Source organism: Orcinus orca, chromosome 20 (assembly GCF_937001465.1).
Source record: "Orcinus orca chromosome 20, mOrcOrc1.1, whole genome shotgun sequence".
Taxonomy (NCBI): Eukaryota; Metazoa; Chordata; class Mammalia; order Artiodactyla; family Delphinidae; genus Orcinus; species Orcinus orca.
This window is the reverse complement of record NC_064578.1, coordinates 18,759,388-18,773,227: the sequence shown is the minus strand read 5'-3', so window position 1 is coordinate 18,773,227 and position 13,840 is coordinate 18,759,388. Positions and strand designations below refer to the sequence as shown.

The 13,840-nt window shown below is 44.6% G+C and overlaps 1 protein-coding gene across 8 annotated transcripts in view; it reads right to left on the bottom strand.

The window, feature by feature from the left end:
• Window positions 1-13,322, bottom strand: part of GFOD2 (glucose-fructose oxidoreductase domain containing 2) — a 45,436-nt gene extending 32,114 nt beyond the window's left edge. For 2 of the 8 annotated variants that reach the window (XM_049703999.1, XM_049704003.1), the window contains exon 1: window positions 13,122-13,322. The gene's annotated coding sequence lies outside the window, so the exon portion shown is untranslated. The other 6 variants (XM_049704001.1, XM_049704005.1, XM_049704000.1 and 3 more) reach the window with 4 other exon arrangements.
• Window positions 13,323-13,840: the final 518 nt, after the last annotated feature.

Here is a 13,840-nt window from a genome sequence, read left to right as displayed (position 1 = left end):
ACAATCCCAAAGTTTGGAGAGGATATGGAGCAAATACAACTCTCATACATTGTTGGTGGCAGTGTAAAATAGTACAGTCTCTTTGGAAAACTGACGTTTTCTTCTAAAGTTAAACATATATCAACTCAATGACACAGCAACTCCACTCGTAGATATTTACCCAAGAAAATGAAAACATACGTCCACAAAAAACGTTCTCAGCAGTCCTAATTCATCTTAGCCCCACATTGGTAATAAACCCAAATGTTTATGAATGAGATTAGATAAACAAACTATGGTATAGGCATACAATGGAATACAGAAAAGCAGTAAAAATGAATGAACTACTAATATATGCAACAACATGTGTGAATCTTAAAAATATTATGTTGAGTGAAAGATGTTAGGCACATACACCAAAAAACCCCCCATACTGTAGGATTCCATTTATTTGAGGTACAGGAACAGGCAAACCTTACTTATTAATGACAGTAGTCAGAAGTGGTAGCGTGGTGGTTGGCAGGTTGGGGTGTGGAGGAGAGAGGTGTGGAACCGACCAGAAAGGGGCACCAGGAAACGAATGATGGTGGAAATACCCTATATCTTGTGTTGCATTGTGGTTACATGGGGATATATTTGTCACAACTCATCAAACTGAATACTTAGCATCTGTTCATTGAATTGTATGTAAATTATACCTCAATTTTTAACCACCATAAGTGGTGTCTAAGGGTATAGAACAACCTACTTGCACCCTGCGGATTTCATCTATAATCAAATTAAATGGACATGTGTGAATTAAAAGTCTCTTTCCTTTGAAACAAAACAAAAACCGTGTAAGAATACTTTTGGTACCAATACAGTTGGCCCTCTGTATCTAAGCATCCTCAGATTCAACCAACCATTGATCTATTAAAAAAAAAAAAGAAAATACCAAAATGTTCCAAAACATAAAACTAGAATTTGCTGCACACCAGTGACTACTTACATAGTTTTACATTGTATTAACAACTATTTACATAGCATTTACATTGTATTAGGTATTTTAAGTAATCTAGAGATGATATAAAGCATATGAGAGGATGTATGTTATATGCCATTTTATATAAGGGGCTTGAGCATGCGCGTATTAGGTATCCATAGGGGTCCTGGAACCACACCCACACCCCCACCCGTGCGCGCGCGCACACACACACACACACACACACACACACACACAGAGGTACTGAGGGATGACTGTATGGAGAAAATGGCTGAAGCCAAGCTAAGGCCAATGATCTACTAAGTCTCGGCACTTGCTGAGGATCTGAAGAGGGCACTTTTCCCTAGCCAACATCACACTGGATGAGCTGCTGAGCTGTGGGTGTTAGGCAAGTCCTCACCACTCACGAACAACTCATACTAAGGAAGTGAGGGTTCAGAAAGGAGTTCTTCTCCGGTATCGCCGTAGGCAGGTGAAGTTAATGATGGCTATAAGTGAGAAATAATGTGTAACAGTTTGTGGTTGTAGCTATACAGGTTGGGCAATAAGGTTAGCACACCACAAGGGTGGCTAGCTCAGCTCCCACCCCCCCCACACACCCCATAACCAGCCCACAGCTGGAACTCCCCAGCAGCAGCAGGCTTTGAGAGCTGTGCACCCTTAGGGCATCCCTCCTCAGACTTTGCCACAGGCCTCTGGCCCCTCAGACACATTCCAAGGGGCCAGTACCAAGGGGCTTGTTTGGGAATTAGATTTTTCTGAGGATGAATTTTTTCAGTAATTGTATCTTAATATAAAATACGCTAAAATAAAGCATTGTGGCCAGTGATGAGGCCAGGACCCTAGTTATTGAGTTGGGCCCTCAATCAATCTTCCTATCTTTCTTCCTTCCTTTCCTTCCCTTCCCTTCCCTTCCCTTCCCTTCCCTTCCCTTCCTTCCTTCCTTCCTCCCTCCCTCCCTTCCTATTTATGTATTTATTTATTTATTTATTTATCGTGCCATGTCGCTTGCAGGATCTTAGTTCTCCAACCAGGGATTGAACCCGTGCCCTCTGTGTTGAAAGCACAGAGTCCTAACCACTGGACAGCCAGGGAATTCCCCAAACTATTTTTTTTTAATTTATTTATTTTTATTTTTGGCTGCGTTGGTTGTTGCTACGCACGGGCTTTCTCTAGTTGTAGTGAGCAGGGGTTACTCTTGGTTGCAGCGCATGGGCTTCTCATTGTGGTGGCTTCTCTTGTTGCGGAGCACGGGCTCTAGGCGCGCGGGCTTCAGTAGTTGCGGCACGCGGGCTCAGTAGTTGTGGTTCGTGGGCTCTAGAGCGCAGGCTCAGTAGTTGTGGCACACGGGCTTAGCTGCTCCGCGGCATGTGGGATCTTCCCAGACCAGGGCTCGAACCCATGTCTCCTGCATTGGTAGGCGGATTCTGAACCACTAAGACACTAGGGAAGTCCCCCAATTTATTTTTAAAACAGATTGTGACATTAGCTGTGTTTCGTCCTACCTCTCTGGCCATTTCTCTGCTAGTTTCTCCTGATAACGACTGTGGTAACCATTGCTCCTGGCTCATGACTGATGATCCTATTCAGTCTCATGGCTTTAAATACTATCTATTCCCTGACAACTCCGAAAGTTATCAGCCAGGTCCTCTTCCTTGAGCTCCAGGCTAGTATAAACAACCGCCCATCTGATGTACATTTCGACTTCGTGTCCAGAACTAAACTCCTGATGTTTCTCCCCACCAAACTCTCTCTTCCCACAATGGCTTCATCTCAGGAACTGATAACACAAATTTTCCAACTGTTCAAATCAAAACCTTGGAGTAGTCTTTGATCCTTCTTCTCTCACACTTCTCACCTGATCCATAAAAAGTTTTGCTGGCTCTCTACCTTCAAAATGCATCCTGTATCCAAGCACTTGCTACTACTCTATTGCCACCACCTTAGTTCAAGTCACTATCACCTCTCTCCAGTGTTACTATGACAGCCCACCTGGTCTCCCAGATTCTACCCTGCCCCTTCCCATGCTCCCCAATCTATTGTCAACAAAGCACTGTGAGTGACGCAATTAAAATGTAAGTCAGATCAAGCCACTCCCCTGCCCGAAGGCGCCACAAGCTTCCCATCTCTCTTATAATAAAAGCCAAGGTTCTTCCCCTGACCTACAAAAGGCCCTATGTGATCTGTCTGCACCCTATCCTCTTTCTGACCTTATACCCAATTTCTCTTCCCCTTGCTCACTCTGCTCCAGCCACAGTGGTTCACTGCTGTATGTATCTCAAACATACCAGGTATGTCTCTGTCTCAGGGCCTTTGCGCTGGCTGTTCCCTCTACTGTACAGATGATATCAATTTGGCTTACTCATTCCCTCACTTCCTTCAGGTCTCTACTCAAATGCTGTCTTATCAGAAACAGGTTTATCTTCCCATTGTTGGTCTCATCCTACCACCCCTGCTAGAAAGCATGCTCCTTGAGGAAAGGGAATTTTTTGTCAGTTTTGTTCACTGCTGTACCCCCAAGTTCCTAGAACAAGGCCTGATATGTAGTGGGTGCTCAGTAAATATTTGCTGAAAAAAATGAAAGATATCAGACCTTGCTTCTGCGTAGTTAATCAATAAACAAAAACGTATATACTGAACTCATCAAAACTGTATATAATTCTGTATGATCTTGGGATATGTTCACAAATGTAATAAAGAGAGTACTTACATTGTTAATTAAATAGTCTGGGGCAGAATCTGGTTTAATGGTTTAGGAAAGAAAGCATCATATAACAGAATAGCTCTGTCTGCCAATTGGGATTAGGAAAATGAGCTGATGCTCTCAGTCTTAAGCTACAACTTGACCTGTCAAGAGGGGCCCTCACCCAGAACTGTCTCTCCAACTACCACCACTACTCTACATGACATGACTCAAGCTTATCAGTTAGCTCAGACCCCTTGTAGTCAAGTTTCCTCTCTCTAACAGAGAAGCACACTGTAAATCAAGCCTTGGGACTTCCCCGGTGGCGCGCAGTGGTTAAGAATCCACCTGTCGGGCTTCCCTGGTGGCGCAGTGGTTGAGAGTCCGCCTGCCGATGCAGGGGACACGGGTTCGTGCCCCGGTCCGGGAAGATCCCACATGCCGTGGAGCAACTAAGTCCGTGAGCCACAACTACCGAAGCCCGCACGCCTAGAGCCCATGCTCCGAAACAAGAGAAGCCACCGCAATGAGAAGCCCGCGCACCGCAACGAAGAGTAGCCCCCATTTGCCGCAACTAGAGAAAGCCCGTGTGCAGCAACAAAGACCCAATGCAGCCATAAATAAATACATAAATAAATAAGTAAGTAAATAAATAATCAATCGAGGCTTGCAGGACCACAGTGATCCAGCACTTAGGGGCTATGTTCAGTCAAATGCCAACAGACAATCCTGAAGGGAAAGTAAGTGATAGTGGACTCAAACAAGTGATAGTGATTCAAACCTAACCGGTTCCTAAGGAACCACTCTGGCTGCAGTGAAGCCTTCCTGCCCCCACAGCCAGTCCATCCCTACAACCCATCAATTGGACATCTTAATGCCCCTTGAATTCATCCACTGCTCTGGTTCCCTGAACAGACATCGAGTGAGTCTCGATGGAAATGGACCTGACCATTTTCTTCCCCAGCCTCTAAGTGACCCTAAGATAAAGCCCAAATTCCTTCACGGGCTCTCCCCAGTGTGGGTTGGGCCTTTTCCCATCTCTCCACCTTACCACTTTCTCCTTTACACTGCACTCAGCATGCTAGCAACTACCAAATCTAACTCTTTCAGTCCTGCTCTGAGATTCTGGTCCAAACTGTTTGCTCTGCCTGAAAGAATCTTTTCTTTTTCTTATTTCCTCAGGATAACTCCTTCTCAGATCTGTTAGGGCTCCAGTTAAATACCACTTCTTCAGAAAAGCTGTGCCTGAGCTTTGGCTTTCACAGTGCCCGTCACACTTCACTGGGATCTGTCATTATGTCAAGACGTTGCCCATCTCACACTTTGCTGTCACCAGGACAGAGCAGTGTCTGAAGCTGAGTAGGTGCTGCTGCGTAATGATTGAGGAATGAGCATATGAATGAATAAGTACGAGAACAGATAAATCAAGAAGTCAGGTCAAAGCCTTTGTGGTAGCTGCACTGACTAGAAGGCAACAGTTTTTCCTGCTCAAGTTCTTCTTTTCCTTCCTATTTTATTTTTTTTTTAAGATTTAATTCTATTTATTTTTGGCTGTGTTGGGTCTTTGTTGCTACGTGCCGGCTTTCTCTAGTTGTGGCGAGCTGGGGCTACTCTTTGTTGTGGTGCTCAGGCTTCTCCTTGCAGTGGCTTCTCTTGTTGAGGAGCACGGGCTCTAGAAGCACTGGCCTCAGTAGTTGCAGCACACGGGCTCAGTAGTTGTGGCACGCAGGCTTAGTTGCTCCACAGAATGTGGGATCTTCCCAGACCAGGAATCGAACCCATGTCCCCTGCATTGGCAGGCAAATTCTTATCCACTGTGCCACCAGGGAAGTCCCTCCTTCCTACTGTAAATAAAATATGTTCTAAAATCTTTAAGAATATAAGCTTCTTTGTTGTTTTTTTTTTTTTGGCCACACCACAGGGCTTGCAGGATCTTAGTTCCCTGCCCAGGGATTGAACCCAAGCCCCGGCAGTGAAAGCGCCGAGTCCTAACCACTGGACCACCAGCGAATTCCCTGAATATAAGCTTCTCTGAATGATGCTCCAGAACTGATACGTGGAACATTACCATAGGAGGGGGGTGCCATGACGTAACATCCAGTTGCAAAGGGATCTATAACATAAGAGCATAATTCTTGAGCATGGTAAAGGAGATAAAATTAAAACGTAAAGTCAATTTTAAGCTCAATCCTCCTTTTGCAAAACCCAGGAAACTGGTAGGGAAATAAGTAGCCTTCCATGTGGCCTTCACCATCAGTCATGTACCAAGAAGTAATTAGAAAGGTATGTCCAACTGTCCCCCAGCCCTCCTTTGGGTCTCCCAACACCTGGAATCGAGACACTGTGGTAGACAGGCTGCCACTGGGTGGATAGCAGTGCTGGACCCAAGAGGGAAGACAACCACACCTCATCACCCGAGCCTGAGCAGGAACCAGGGGAAGTATGCAGCTTGAGTTCTGAACTGCATGTTCACAGCAGAGGGACTACCTGCAGTTCAGTTAGAGCTCCCCATGAACCAGCTTGTACTTATAGTCTGAAAGGGTAACACTGCTTTCTGAAGGACTGCTTTCAGATAAATGTGAAAGTGTTTCTTTACCTACATGTATGTTTCCATTGAAAAATAAAAGCCAAACAAAACAAACAGGCATTGAGTTTTACGCATGAGTTATGACAAATACTTTGGTCCCTGGGTTTCAACGATCCAAAGGCTCTGTGGCAAGGTTTAGTTTTTCTATGATTTGTTTATTTTAAGTGTCTTACACTGACTCAATGACACAGAGATCGCTGCCTTCTCACTGACAGCAAAAACACAAACAGGACCAAGGAAAGAAATGCTATTCCCCCATTTCTACAAGCTGACACGGAGGTAAACTGTTAGGCAGCCACCAGAGAGCAGGAGAGCATACCCAGCCCTAGCCAAAGATGCCAGTTCCTCATCTCTGCACTACCCTCCACACAGTGTCCTAGGAGGGACACTAATGAAAGGCCTAATGACCTGCCTAATGAGGTGTAACTACACAATGTACAAAAGGGTCAGCTAAATTGGGTCATAAAGGAGAAGTAAATTTAACACCCACAGAGGTATCTGGATAATTATTAGATCTGAAAGTTAGTTTCAGCTGATGATTACAGTAAGAAAAAGTACTTATCTACCAGCTGTATTAATTCCTTATTGCTTTTGAAAGTCTGGCAGTAGCAAGATTATTTTTTCAAAGATTGCCTTAACAATGAGTTCTAGACTGACATCAACCTGAAAATTCCATCCTCAGCCCTACTCTCTCACAGAGCAATTTTATCTAATCCTTCAACTTCACTCTGACCTCCACGCAAACGTCCTTAACTGGCTCTATACTTCTAAGTGTCTACTGGAAATCCCACCCGAGAGACCTACCAGCTTCTCCCAACCCAAAATCATCTTTCCTCTCCTTCTCCTGTGCTCCCTCACTCCACTTAATGGTACAATATCCAGTCACCAGAGTTCTTTCCTCATTCGTTCCCTAATATTTGTAAGGGCAACAATGAGTCAGGCATTATGCCAGAAGGTGGGGCACAGAGCAGTGATCCAGACAGGTCAGGTTCCTGGAGCTTAGTTTCCATTTCTTGCTACACCCACTGTTGAATACCAAGGAATAATTTGACAGAGGAACACAATGAGTGGCAGGCATGTGACAAAGACTCTGCCTTTGCTGAGGTAAAGCACACTTGGCTGTGATGCATGTGAAGTAGCCAACCCTAGAGTGAGGTATATTACATACTTTGGTTTTACCTGTAATCCCAAGAAAAGGATGAGTTTTTAATTATAATAATAAAACATTTTTCAATGTGCAAACCTAATTTACTAAGGTTTCCTTTGTGTTTTCCACACTCTATATGGATACAAGCATCCTGTCGCTGTGAAAATGGCTATTTCTATGGCAGCAAGAGACCCTTTAGAGAATTACCTGTCTGCCTTCCTTCAGATTTTGGATGTAGGATGTTCTTAGGGCACCCCAGAGCACAACAACCCTGACCGGTGTTCTCTAACTCTGTTATATGGCCTCTGGTCACCAGGAAGGTTGAGTAGTTCTCCAGTGACTGGACATGCCTGGTGCCCTTCACAAACATCTCGACTTGTATGCGGAAAACTGCTTACCAACTAGGCCATGATCATGCTCAGCTGTGTTAAACCTGAGATGTAAAATAATCTAATCTCAGGACAGTCTTTGCCATAACACCCCCTTTTTCCTGTTTTCCTTTTGGTTAATGTGTAATGAAGGAGGCCGGTTATAAAATACAGGGTGTATATGGGATATGCCCACCTGAAAACAGCCATTCATTTTAGTATTTTAGAATTTTCTGAGTATTGTTTAAATGATGCTCAATGTCTTACCTCACTATTGAGACTCTAAGCTCTTTCAGGACCAAGACTGTATTAAGGAGATAACAGCTCCCTGAAACTTAACACTTCAAGGTATTTGGTAACACTCCTATAATAATTTGGAAATTACTTGAAGGCATTTAAATGTTCTTTGGACAACAATCTTAGCATATCAGGAATATTAAGCAGTGAAGGAAGGAGAAACAAAGACAAAAATTTTAAAAGAATAACTACTACGATCAGGAGCAAGCCTTCGGTCGGGGGAACCAAAACAGCCGTTTAAGCACAATGATTTAGCTTCGAAAATAAGATCAGATAAGAAATACTATGTTCAATCATTTCCCCCATTGCTTCAAAAAGCAAGCTATGTCCCCTTAGCACCTGGCACAGGAATATGAGTGCAAAAGGCTGAAAAGTAACAGGAAGTACAGCTGATCTCTCTACCATCCCCCATTTCCCTGACAATGAGAGGATGCCTGGATGACAAATACACATCTCACAGGCTCCCAGAGCCACCCCCAGAGAGGCCCCTCTGAGATGATAACCATTTCCTAGCAGGAACCATCACCAAGCTACAGAAACCATTAACCACGTGGAACATCCTAAAATGTGCTTTGAGATGCTATAATACAAAACCATCCATCAACAAGCACCAAAAGAGACCCTAAGAGTCAAAACTATTCATCAACGAGCACCAAAAGAAATAGCAGTCTTAGAAAGCAGCATAAGATCTGTACAGTCACCTTTCAAATACGTACATGTAAATTCATTATCCTAGGTAACGGCACTACTGTTTGGTTCATGACACCTGAGTTAATTAGGAAACATCAGTGCTGCCCCGTCCCTGCCACCGTTCTCCCTCCACCACTTTTAATACAGTCAGAGAGCAAGAAGGGGTGAAGGCTCGCAGAGAGAAAACAAGTTCAGTATCATTCTTTACACAAGCAAGAAACTTTCAGGAGGGGTTTGTTGGTTTGTTTGTTTTAATATTTACTCATTACAGAAAATTACTATGTGTTCTTTTTATGTTCCTTTTTGCTAAGTTTTTACATCTGTTTGATGTACTTGTAATCCAACTGTATTCACAACTTTGTATTCTGATTTTTTTTCACTTACTATTTTGACATGCATTTTTCATGTCGTCACAGACAGTTTTTAAGGGTTATGTGGTATTTTACTGACTACATGAACCAGCTTTTCCTTTCTCTAGTGTTAGGCACCTATGTCATTTTCCAATTTTCTGTTATAACCATTATACAGGTTAAGAAATTATGGCCCAGAAATTACATGATTTGCCTAACATTATCATTCTAAGCAAAATATAATCGTGAAAGTAAATAATAAAGATTTTGAGGTTGTAAAGTGATATGGTAAATCTCAAAGCCAAGTAGAAGCGTTTCCGGTTGTATTTTGGGATTATCTATTCTCATGAGAAATTGAGAGCTGACAGTTTGAGAGGAGCAGAGTTATCCCAGGCCAGAAAGGAAGACTGTGCTCAGTACTTAGTTCCCATTCCTCAAAGCCTTCATTCCTAATCTTTCATAGTAGAAGACAGATAGGAACCATTACAGAAGCAGCTTCTGGGAATGGCTCAGAGAGGTGGTGGGGACACTGAGGTATCCCCACAGCAATTCCTGGCAATCCTGGGTCCCAAAGAGTGTGGCATTTTGTCACTGGCAACCTTGAAAACCGACAGTACTTAGGACAAAGGCACTACTTGCAATTCCCCTTCTAAGAGCAGGAACTAAAGAACACGTGTTAAGGGTAGGGTTTGAGTGTATTTAAGTAATGCAGGAACATTCACCTCTTCCTTCTTAATGTTTAATCCTATTTTCTAAGTGTTCATTCCCATCATCACGAAAAAGAAATATTTACTCCATTTCTCATTTCCTTTGTCTGGGTTTAAAGACATGGTACTTTAATCAGCTCATTCCTGACCTAATGGCTAATTCATAAGTGAATGTTAGCGTGCTGGGTAGTCTTACTGTGTTCATGTTTTTCTCAGCATCTTTTATCATTCTGATTTTCATGAGCCCAAACTTATTTCAGCTATCTTTCATTCCCCACTCTTAAAAACACCTGACATCTAAATTTTCAAGTAATTTGGACTTTTAGGCTGTCCTGAAGTTTACTAATACAAAGCTGCTTTTATTTGTATGTAAGAAAAATAATGTCCTATTACTATACTGTAAACGAATTCTCAAATATAGCAAAACAACCAATTTTTTTCTAGACACTGTCCAATTCTAATAGTGGATTTATCCTAGAATTGGACCTCCTATTATAAAAACACACAAGTGACTTGTTAGGCATCAGAAGAGCTCTTCTGCTTCTGAGTGAGTGGTCGCTGATTCCTGTGTTTTCCGAACACCAACTCTGTATTACAACTTCCTACATGAGATCACGCTGTGTGCCCATTTTATTTCTCCTCTTATTGTATAACTAGAAAAGCAGTTCAGTGAAAGTAAATCCTGCTAGCATTACTGGTTTATCTGGTAAGTTGGCCTGTTAAATACTGTTGATTACTTTACTACAGGCCAGGTTTGATAACTGCGCTCAGCTGTCCCAGAAAATGGAATGGATGTTAGGTAATTATTTGTCAAAGGTCTCATTGCCATAGCAATGAAGAAACACTTTGAGAGTGTGCGCATCTTTCTCCTCTGAAAACAAGTGTCTTTCTGATTAGAGGGGCAAAAATAATGCACACAAATCCATGGGGCACACTCACCACATTTAAGCACTATTTTCTCCAAATGCTCATTCAAGTATTTGCACTGACATTCAAAGTACCCTCCCACCCCCTATCCAGTGCCACAGATGGTAATTGCTCCCTTCCATCTACTTTGATTTTGGCCTACTTGTCTGTCTTCTATCTGGGCCAATGCTAAAGTAATGAGGGTTTCTACACAGAATACAATAATTTTCATAAAGCTTTTCTGACAGGATTTGGTTAACAGTGCCAACGTTCCCCCACAGATTACGTATCCTTCTGATAATACCCCATTATTTCTTGAGGTATTTATACAAATATTTCCAGAGATGGAAGAAAAGTCAATAAAATGCAAAGCCGCAATTGCCATAGTTATGGACACAGGAAGAACAAAGCTTTCTTCCTTAAACTCATTTTACCTATTAACATCATCATACTTTCAATGCATCTTCTCTTATCACTCTGAGGGGTAAAAAAAACAACAACCCTGCAGCAAAGTCAAATACACAGTGATAATTAGTTTTATCAAGCTAGCAACAAACTGACTTCGATGATTAGAATCAGGGACCATCTTTTAAAAATCACACACTCCTTTTCCCCATATTACAAACATTTATGTCTTTTGGGGGAGTACTTATTTTTTCATTGCTAATCCTACTACGAACGGGTTCTAGTATTACTATAGAAATCACATATTTGCATTTTCCCAACAAATAAAAATAACAGATCAGATCCAGACCAATCATTCCATAGGAAAGGTATAGAACAACCAGGTGGTAAGAGAAAGTCTCTCACAATAGAATCTTTAGCTGTAAAATGGTGGGGGTGGGGTGGGTGTCTACCAATAGTACTGTCTGCTGAAAATTTTCAGCTCTTGGTACAGATAAATTCTCTAAACTCCTAGTCCAAAAGCAGTAACTTTTTCACATTTTCTGTAAAATGGATGGCCTTAAAACTCTTGTTCCCTGGTGTAGCTTTTCAGAAGGAAATGAGTTTCCTTATCAAGAATGTATCTAGGGGCTTCCCTGGTGGCGCAGTGGTTGAGAATCCGCCTGCCAATGCAGGGGACAAGGGTTTGATCCCTGGTCCCAGAAGATCCCACATGCCGCGGAGCAACTGAGCCCGTGCGCCACAACTACTGAGCCTGCGCTCTAGAGCCCATGAGCCACAACTACTGAGCCCACGTGCCACAACTATTGAAGCCTGTGCACCTAGAGCCCGTGCTCCGCAACAAGAGAAGCCACCGCAATGAGAAGCCCGCCTACCACAACGAAGAGGAGCCCCTGCTCTCTGCAACTAGAGAAAGCCCGTGCCCAGCAAAGAAGACCCAACGGCAGCCAAAAATAAATAAATAAGAATGTATCTAGATTTCCTGACTACCATCTTCTCCATATCTCTCCACATCACAATAATGCATTAAGTGTCTTTTCTAATTTAAACAGTTGTTCCGTTCACCTGAAGATCACAGACTCGGGGCTCTTCCTTCTGAGACCTCTGTGCCCCATAGCTTACAAAGCTCCTCTGCCCTGTGCGACCAGTTTCTGGATACTAAAAGCCACCTACTTCCTTCCTCGTGTGTCTTGCCCTCAGCATGACACTGTGGGAACAATGAACAAAAATAAGGTTTATAACCTTCCTTGGTATCTATCCAAGGCAGCTTTAAACTTTTCTACTCCTGTCTTGTTCTTTACATGCTGCTGTAAACTCTTCACACCACCATTCACAAGTCCTGATCTCCCGGCCCCCTCTTCCTCCCTCACCATTCATCTGATAATGCCTTGAGAATACTTCACCTCACCTTTTGTCTTCGCAAGTCCATCTGCTTCCTTCTTGAGCTTCAAAGGTAGACCAGGCCCAGGGAGATCTGGCCAGTGGACACTCCGGGACTGGCAGAGCCACCGCACCTTCTGGAGTGTCCCTTCTCCCACCTGCCACCTGAACGCTCTTTTCTTAAAGATTTATCCCCCAAAAGTACCATCTCATTCTGAAAGACGATGGACCAGCTACCCCACGAGCCCTTTGTCTGAGGTTCCCATACCTCACATTCTTATCCACAAAGCGTCGGTCCTCACACAGGTAGGGGGTTCTGCTCGGCACAGGGCGGGGGAGCCTAGGTTTTCGCGTCCGGTAAAGGGATGGGTTATGGCCGAGGTCCTTCCAGGAGCCAAAATTCTAAAATCCTACGACCAAACTTGCAGGTCCTATTTCTGAGGCGGGAGGACGAACTCTGGAGCGACCCCCGAACTCCGAGCCCGCGCTGGCTGTTAGAACGGCCCCCTCCAGCCCCAGCTCTGCGTATCCCCGCCTCCGACCTCGGGCGCCGAGCCGCGGAGGAGGCCCGGCAGGCGCCCGCTCGCCGCCGCGCCATGCCCTTCTTCATCCTCACCCGCCGTCGCCGGCCGCCTCTCACCTGGCAAACTGGCATGCCCCGCCCTGCGCCGCACCGGAGACCAAGGGTCTGGACGGGTCTCGGCGGCCACCAGCCCTCCTTGAGGAAGGCTGGCGGGGACGCACGGGCCCCAGAATCTAGCGCGCAGCCACCGGGAACGCGCCGCCTGGTTTCTAAGGAACCGGGGTCTGGAAAGGGAGGGGCGGGACGGCGGGAGGTCCGCGCATGCTCCCTGACGGGGGTGGACCACCGCAGGGAGGGGCCGTGGCCGAGAGCTGCGCATGCTCGCTGGTTGGGGGCGGAGGTTAAGCAGTCTGGCTGGAAGCCCTGGTCATTCGTTTCCGGCGGTGGAGGCGGCAGACGGAGAGGTTTCCCAGCCTAGGCTTCTTTCCGGTCTGTCGCCCGGCAGCAAGAGCGAGCAGGGTCTGAGTAGTGTGGTGGGCATTGGTTGTCCCAGAAAGAAGGAAGGTCTGCTGCTGGATAACGATGTATCTTTGCGGAACGACAGTTCTCTCGAATTCGCCGGACTTCGCGGCTTTCTAATGACTCGCTTTTTCGTGCCTGTCTGGGGTACTCTTCTGGATGTTCTTTGGTTGTTCCTTACAAGTCAGTGCTTTTCAAGACTGTGACCTCAGTCCTCCTGATCTCTTTACTGGAACTTAGTTCCCCCCAAATAAACACCACTTTGTAACGAGAGTACCCTTTGTTTCACCAACTGTCCGCTAGAGCAGCGAAATAAA